General features: G+C 43.3%; 1 pseudogene; it reads left to right on the top strand.

Moving 5' to 3' along the window:
• The first annotated feature begins 9,058 nt into the window (after window positions 1-9,058).
• On the top strand, window positions 9,059-9,177 carry LOC134898190 (5S ribosomal RNA; annotated as a pseudogene).
• Window positions 9,178-9,430: the final 253 nt, after the last annotated feature.

Genomic DNA, 9,430 nt, shown 5'->3' with positions numbered 1-9,430 from the left:
GGTGGTATATATTATAATACAATTATGGATGGACGGACTGCCTGCCGACTGCCGACACAGAGGTAGCCACAGCCGTGAACTACCGCACTGTACACTGGTTGATAAAGAGATAGTAGTATACTCGTAACAACTAGTATGACACTATGACGGTATAAAGAATGAAAAAAAAACCACGGTTAGGTGGTATATATTATAATAATACAATTATGGATGGACGGACTGCCTGCCGAGTTCCGACACAGAGGTAGCCACAGCCGTGAACTACCGCACTGTACACTGGTTGATAAAGAGATAGTAGTATACTCGTAACAACTAGTATGACTGACTATGACGGTATAAAGAATGAAAAAAAAACCACGGTTAGGTGGTATATATTGTAATACAATTATGGATGGACGGACTGCCTGCCGAGTTCCGACACAGAGGTAGCCACAGCCGTGAACTACCGCACTGTACACTGGTTGATAAAGAGATAGTAGTATACTCGTAACAACTAGTATGACTGACTATGACGGTATAAAGAATGAAAAAAAAAACCACGGTTAGGTGGTATATATTATAATACAATTATGGATGGACGGACTGCCTGCCGACTGCCGACACAGAGGTAGCCACAGCCGTGAACTACCGCACTGTACACTGGTTGATAAAGAGATAGTAGTATACTCGTAACAACTAGTATGACACTATGACGGTATAAAGAATGAAAAAAAAACCACGGTTAGGTGGTATATATTATAATACAATTATGGATGGACGGACTGCCTGCCGACTGCCGACACAGAGGTAGCCACAGCCGTGAACTACCGCACTGTACACTGGTTGATAAAGAGATAGTAGTATACTCGTAACAACTAGTATGACACTATGACGGTATAAAGAATGAAAAAAAAACCACGGTTAGGTGGTATATATTATAATACAATTATGGATGGACGGACTGCCTGCCGAGTGCCGACACAGAGGTAGCCACAGCCGTGAACTACCGCACTGTACACTGGTTGATAAAGAGATAGTAGTATACTCGTAACAACTAGTATGACTGACTATGACGGTATAAAGAATGAAAAAAAAACCACGGTTAGGTGGTATATATTATAATACAATTATGGATGGACGGACTGCCTGCCGAGTGCCGACACAGAGGTATCCACAGCCGTGAACTACCGCACTGTACACTGGTTGATAAAGAGATAGTAGTATACTCGTAACAACTAGTATGACTGACTATGACGGTATAAAGAATGAAAAAAAAACCACGGTTAGGTGGTATATATTATAATACAATTATGGATGGACGGACTGCCTGCCGACTGCCGACACAGAGGTAGCCACAGCCGTGAACTACCGCACTGTACACTGGTTGATAAAGAGATAGTAGTATACTCGTAACAACTAGTATGACACTATGACGGTATAAAGAATGAAAAAAAAAACACGGTTAGGTGGTATATATTATAATAATACAATTATGGATGGACGGACTGCCTGCCGAGTTCCGACACAGAGGTAGCCACAGCCGTGAACTACCGCACTGTACACTGGTTGATAAAGAGATAGTAGTATACTCGTAACAACTAGTATGACTGACTATGACGGTATAAAGAATGAAAAAAAAACCACGGTTAGGTGGTATATATTGTAATACAATTATGGATGGACGGACTGCCTGCCGAGTTTCGACACAGAGGTAGCCACAGCCGTGAACTACCGCACTGTACACTGGTTGATAAAGAGATAGTAGTATACTCGTAACAACTAGTATGACTGACTATGACGGTATAAAGAATGAAAAAAAAACCACGGTTAGGTGGTATATATTATAATACAATTATGGATGGACGGACTGCCTGCCGACTGCCGACACAGAGGTAGCCACAGCCGTGAACTACCGCACTGTACACTGGTTGATAAAGAGATAGTAGTATACTCGTAACAACTAGTATGACACTATGACGGTATAAAGAATGAAAAAAAAACCACGGTTAGGTGGTATATATTATAATACAATTATGGATGGACGGACTGCCTGCCGACTGCCGACACAGAGGTAGCCACAGCCGTGAACTACCGCACTGTACACTGGTTGATAAAGAGATAGTAGTATACTCGTAACAACTAGTATGACACTATGACGGTATAAAGAATGAAAAAAAAACCACGGTTAGGTGGTATATATTATAATACAATTATGGATGGACGGACTGCCTGCCGAGTGCCGACACAGAGGTAGCCACAGCCGTGAACTACCGCACTGTACACTGGTTGATAAAGAGATAGTAGTATACTCGTAACAACTAGTATGACTGACTATGACGGTATAAAGAATGAAAAAAAAACCACGGTTAGGTGGTATATATTATAATACAATTATGGATGGACGGACTGCCTGCCGACTGCCGACACAGAGGTAGCCACAGCCGTGAACTACCGCACTGTACACTGGTTGATAAAGAGATAGTAGTATACTCGTAACAACTAGTATGACACTATGACGGTATAAAGAATGAAAAAAAAACCACGGTTAGGTGGTATATATTATAATAATACAATTATGGATGGACGGACTGCCTGCCGAGTTCCGACACAGAGGTAGCCACAGCCGTGAACTACCGCACTGTACACTGGTTGATAAAGAGATAGTAGTATACTCGTAACAACTAGTATGACTATGACGACGGTATAAAGAAAGAAAAAAAAATACCACGGTTAGGTGGTATATAATTATACAATTATGGATGGACGGACTGCCTGCCGAGTGCCGACTGCCGACACAGAGGTAGCCACAGCCGTGAAGTACCGCACTGTACTGTGTCTGCTGCTAATATAGACTGGTTGATAAAGAGATAGTATACAACAATATACTACTATACTGGTGGTCAGGCACTGGTCACCACTAGTCACACTGGCAGTGGCACTCCTGCAGCAAAAGTGTGCACTGTTTAATTTTAAATTAATATAATATTATGTACTCCTGGCTCCTGCTATAACAACCTGCAGTGCTCCCCAGTCTCCCCCACAATTATTATAAGCTTTTATACATTGATGTGCAGCACACTGGGCTGAGCTGAGTGCACACAGACTGAGTCACACTGTGTGACTGCTGTGTATCGTTTTTTTCAGGCAGAGAACGGATATAGCAGAGAACGGATATATTAAATAAAAGTTAACTTAACAACAACTGCACTGGTCACTGTGGTAAACTCTGTCTGCACAATCTCTCTCTCTCTCTCTCTCTCTCTTCTAATCTATTCTAATGGAGAGGACGCCAGCCACGTCCTCTCCCTATCAATCTCAATGCACGTGTGAAAATGGCGGCGACGCGCGGCTCCTTATATAGAATCCGAGTCTCGCGAGAATCCGACAGCGTCATGATGACGTTCGGGCGCGCTCGGGTTAACCGAGCAAGGCGGGAAGATCCGAGTCGCTCGGACCCGTGAAAAAAAAAGTGAAGTTCGTGCGGGTTCGGATTCAAAGAAACCGAACCCGCTCATCTCTACTACACACTTGGCGATATTCTGAAAGAAATGAACGATCTCGTTCATAAATGAACGAGAACTCGTTCATATCTTTCAGTGTGGAGACTTAAGCGATGAACGATGCGCGTCCCCGCGCTCGTTCATCGCTGGTCTCCTGTCGGCTGTGCATGCAGGCCAATATGGACGATCTCGTCCATATTTGCCTGCACTTCATTGCAGCCGGGTGACGGGGGTAGTGAAGAAACTTCACTCCCCCCGTCACTGCCCCCCCCCCGCCGCCGGGTTGCTCGTCGGCCGTACCGGCCGTCGGGCACCTCGGCGGCACATCGCCAAGTGAGTAGGGCCCCTAAGTTCTAACCTTGCTCTGTCCCCTCACATCCTGTAAAGCTGAATAGCTCTATTGTTCTACCCTTTGAGTAAATGTAACTTGCTGGCAATGTATGTAGAGACTGTGTGTAAATTGTGCACTATATGAACTGAATATTGAATATGTCTTTGTAGCTTTTCTGTGCGAATGCATATGCTACCATATATACTCATACCAAGCGCCAATACGCAAGGCTCGGAAACCAATGTACGTAGCGTGCGTGTATGCATACGCACGGTGAGAACGCGCACGCACAGAGGCCACTCTGTATGGTGTTTGCACATGGAGTGTGTGTGTAATATTTTCGACTTCGACAGTAAACAATAACTGTCATAAATTACTAACAAAAGAAAATATGTCAAAACACATAATTGGTAACCTAGACACACGTATGTACTTATTTCACAAATCAGACATTGACTATGGTTGGGGAAGACAGGGAGGAGGATGAGACAACCTCTATATGCACTCACCGGTCAAGGGACCACTGTTTGGGTGTGGGATGACATTCAACCTATAGAGTACAAAAACAACAAATTCCCAAAGTCAGGCGCTGAATGTGGATTCACACAAAAAATTTACAATATTTGATACATATGTCCATATTATTCTTGAATGACGAAATCTTCTGTTTTTCTCAACAGTGATGTATATCTTGTTCCTCCCAATTGGGTCACCATTCATATATGAGAAAAAAAAAAGAAGATACAAAATCATAGTGTAAAATGTTCCATTAAAAATTGTGGATATGCTCATCTGCGTCCGGAATCTACACATTAGTGCGTACCAAACTCACAATCTATGAAGATAAGTTCTACTTATAAAGGTATCTTTATCACATTTACAACACTCCTTAGACTCATCAAATTTGTATTATGCCTTTTTCGCCGCATCTAAATCTGAACAATGTAAATATAAGGCCGATAATTATGAGAACACCCAGGATACAGAGGAGAAACTTCCCCACATTTGCAACCATTCCTTGTGCCCACTTTCCTAACCCAGAGATCCATTTGAGTGGGTTCAACCATGAGGCCCATCCATTCAATTCATTACTCACAGCCGCTAAAGTGAGATTGTGTCCCCTTCTAAACTCCCATTTCAACTGCAAGATCTCGTCCATCTTTTGATCAATGATCTCCGTTGGGTCCTCAGTACTGTTCGTAATATACGTGCAGCACTTCACACCATATTGAGTTGCTAGGATAACACAATAATCACCTGTTATGGCTGTGATGTAATTTAAGACCATCCGGTGTTGGACCAGTTCCTTCTTGTAGGCCTGTAGTTCCCTACCCGTATACCTGAAGGTGTCATCATACATCTCAGTGATATTATCTATCAAGTTCACTAGCGCATGGATATACCTATAATTTATGATTCCTCTGGCAGTATGGGTGATATCTAATGCAAGAAGAATCTGAATCCCGGTGGATTCATGAATCAAATTGGAGGCTGCGTGCTCTCTCCTGTCTATGAGGTGTCTCTTGAAAATGTGTTCGCGGTGAATGTGAGTATAAGGAGGCAGAGCGCTGCGGTGAATGTCTTTCATTTTGTCATGTGCAATGGTCATGACTTCTGGAGTTCTGGTAGTACTCTGCCTATGTAACTCAACCCTTCAGAGCTCGGAGTAAGCCACTTGTACGCCTTCCTTCCATATATGAAATAAGCATCATCTGGGAGAACATAGGGGACAAAATGCATCAGTATCATATCACAGATAATCCTTACAAAGAAACCTGTCCAAAGTTTTTTCATCTGTTTGACACAAGTATCTGGCTGGATGATGTGCGTACAATATCCTTGTGACACTTTTCCAGACCACATGGTTTTAATTCCACGTGTATACTTGCATTGGAAATACCTCCCACTTGCGGCTATCCCACGTACTAGTTCAGAGAGAGAAGGTCATTGTCTGATTGTTCCAAGTCACTTCCCAATTTCCTGGTTTCCGGAAATTGGTTACGTTGAAACACAGTAGTGATCTATCTATGTGGTACTGGTGGAGCTTTAGGCTAGGAGGCCTATATATATTGTATTTTCTGTCCACCGGTGTCCCCCCATGCAATTCGAGTACCTCATAAACTGTTAATGGGTATGGCACTAATCCTGATTTACTCTGTCCTTGAGGTACTTGTGAGCAGACCCAGCATTCTGTTTGGTTTAAGACCAAATTTCAAAGGGTGATAGGTTAAGCGGTGACCTGGGAGTGGTTCTGATGCTGTACAATACTAGTGGCAGTGCCTCCGGCCACAACAGTCCAGTTTCAGCCATTACTTTGTTCAGCTTGTTCTTAATAGTGCTATTCATTCTCTCCACATTTGCACTGGCCTGTGGCCGGTAGGGAGTATGTAGCTTACTATTAATACCCATAAGTTTGCACATGACCTGAAAGACCTCACCTGTAAAATGGGTACCCCTATCACTCTCAATAATCTGAGGGATACCATACCTACACATAATTTCCTGCACAATTTTATTTGCTGTAAACACAGCAGTATTTGTGGTGGCAGGGAATGACTCTACTCAGTTTGAGAAGACATCGGTGCATACTAGTACATATTTCAAATTCCTACAGGGTGGTAGCTGTATAAAGTTGATTTGTATTACCTGGAAAAGTCCGTCTGTAGGAGGGATATGGGATGGCTCCATCGGTATTGTCTTACCAATATTCTTCCTCAAGCAAGTAAGACATGTCATTGCTTTCTTTCTTGCCTGAGAAGAGAACCCTGGTGCACTCCAGTAAACTCTTAGCAATTTGCACATGCCATCCTTTCCCAGATGAGTCAGACCATGTGCTGCCTCAGCTAGGCTTGGGAGATATGCTCTGGGAGCCACTGGCTCACCTTGTCCATCTCTCCAGAGTCCTGAGGACTCCTGACCATATCCCTTCACCTTCCAGACTGCCTTCTCCTGTAGGGAACACAAATCTTGCATTTCAATTGACTGTTGTGTATTTACTGTGTTGAATGTCATCAGTTGTGTGGTGGTGCTTGCTGCTGATTTAGCAGCTTCGTCCGCCCGGCTGTTACCAAGTGAAATTGGGTCTTGGTTGTAGGTGTGTGTCTTACACTTGATAACAGCCACTCTGTCAGGTTCCTGTATGGCCATCAGCAGTCTTTTAATGTGTGACGCATGCGCCACAGGTGTGCCAGCTACCATCATGAAATTTCTGAGCCGCCACAGGGCTCCAAAATGATGCACTACTCCAAAAGCATAACTAGAGTTCTTGTATATATTAGCTGTCTTACCTTTTGCCAACTCACATGCTCTGGTCAGTGCTACCAGCCCAGCGACTTGTGCTGAGTGAGGTGGACCAAGGGGTCCAGCTTCTATGATATATTTGTCATCTACAACTGCATATCCAGTGCACAGGTCTCCTGAGTCCATCTGTCTTTGACAACTACCATCCATGTAGAAGGTAAAGTCTACGTCTTCTAGTGGGTTGTCACTGATGTCAGGTCTCACAGTGAAGGTTTGGTTCAAGTATTCCATACAATCATGCGTATCAGTGTCTGTACTAAGTCCTCCTTCACCATTATTCTCATCCTCCACCCTTTGTGCATGACAAGGCACACTTGGCAAATAAGTTGCAGGATTTAGTGTGCTACACCTTTTTATGGTGATGTGTAATGGGGCCATCAGTGATAGTTCCCATTTTGTAAACCGAGCGGATGAGACATGTCTGGTTTGGGCGGAGTTTAGCAAGGCTGATACTGCGTGAGGTGTATGGATTGTCAGGTCATGTCCTAGCACTACGTCTTCACTCTTACTTACCAACAAAGCTATGGCGGCAACACTTCGTAGGCAAGTGGAGAGAGACCATGCTACAGTGTCCAGCTGTGCACTGTAGTAGGCTACCAGCCTGCTGGCATCACCATGTTTCTGTGTTAGGACCCCTGCCGTGCACCCAGCACTTTCGGTACCATATAACTCAAAAGGTTTCTCATAATCTGGCATCCCCAATGCTGGTGCTTGAGACAAGCACTCTTTTAGTCTCTCAAATGTCAGTTCGGACTCCTCAGTATGAGAGACCCGTTCTGGTTTGCTTGAAGAGACCATTTCTTGCAGTTGCAGTGCCAGAATAGAGAACCCTGGAATCCAATTCCAACAATACCCACACAATCCTAGAAATGTGCGAATTTGTTGCTGATTTTGCAGTAGAGTCACATCACGGATGGCCTGTATCCTGTCTGTGGTCAGGTGTCTTAGACCTTGTGTCAAGCAGTGTCCCAAGTAGTTAACCCTTGTTCGGCACAACTGTATTTATCCTTAGAAACCTTGTGTCCTGCCTGGGAGAGGTGAAACAGAATTTTTTAGTGTCTGCCAAGGACGACTCAAATGAATCAGAGTATAACAACTTCCGGTCGCACGGACCGCGGATATCAACTCCACAGCTCCTGAACTCTCCCCGGCTGGAAACTTCCATCTACGATTGCGGGACACTTCAGACCTCACACTGCCCACCAATGCAAACAGACTTTAAGGTTTGAACCTCACATCCAGTGAGGCACACTATTATGATTGGATTGCAATTGTTTTTTTCAGTTTTCACCAGGAGGGTTCCTATATAGGCACAGTATACTGATTCTTCCGCCGTGCCTCAACAATTCAGAGACACAGTGGGAGTCAACATTTACCTCTTATATAGATCAATATCGGCATTAAGCTGTAAATATTCAGAGGTGCCTATTTCAAGGGTTTCAAAACCCCCCTTTTTTTTCTTTTTCTCTTTTTTTCTAAAATAACAATATTTTTTTCTGCAACTATATAATTTTTACAAAAACAAATTTTCATTCTTATGATATCTTGATACTCAGTGCAACAATTGATACTTAGTACAACAATCATAATCTGTCACCCGTTTAAAAATAAACGCCCCCCTTTTTTCCTGTGTCAATTTGAATGCACATTAACATTAGGATGTGTCATTTAACCACAGGGACATCCATCTGATTTATAAATCGTCAGGGGCTCTTTTCAGTCACAGGTTTATCTCTAGGATTGATATATGGGGGCATAAGACACTCATTAGAATACAGTGTGCCTTTCCATTGCAATAGACACCCATTAATTCACGGTGTGTCTTTTTACTGCACAGTATCATTTACATTATATCTAAGGGGGCAGTCCCGGTCAGATTATCTCATTCATGAAATTTGCCTGAGGCAACCACATACTGGAATTGATTGCACAAACTGGAGATTTACTCACCTACGGTCAAACCGCACTGAGTATGCCCAACCGCGTCTGATCTTGGAAGCCATACACTGCAGGGCCTGGTCAGTACCCGGTTGGGAGACCACCAGGGAATACTAGGTACCGTAGGTATTTTACTCTCTTACCATCTGAGTCGTTTCAGTTCTCTGTGTAGCCCCAGGCATTTCACAAAAAAAAATTTCTGGCAAGGGACAGCTGAACCCAATGGAGCATTTACTCCCATAAATGTCCATTAATTCTGAAACATAGTGATTTTGGACATTAAGGGGAGTAAACATATTTTCGCCTTCTTAATCTTTATCGGCCGAAATTTATTACAAATTATTTATATTCGCCTCCTCCCTTATAGTAAGTGTATCCCAAT

The sequence above is a fragment of the Pseudophryne corroboree genome, chromosome 3, assembly GCF_028390025.1.
Source record: "Pseudophryne corroboree isolate aPseCor3 chromosome 3, aPseCor3.hap2, whole genome shotgun sequence".
NCBI classification, from domain to species: Eukaryota; Metazoa; Chordata; class Amphibia; order Anura; family Myobatrachidae; genus Pseudophryne; species Pseudophryne corroboree.
This window is presented reverse-complemented; position numbering and strand designations above follow the sequence as displayed.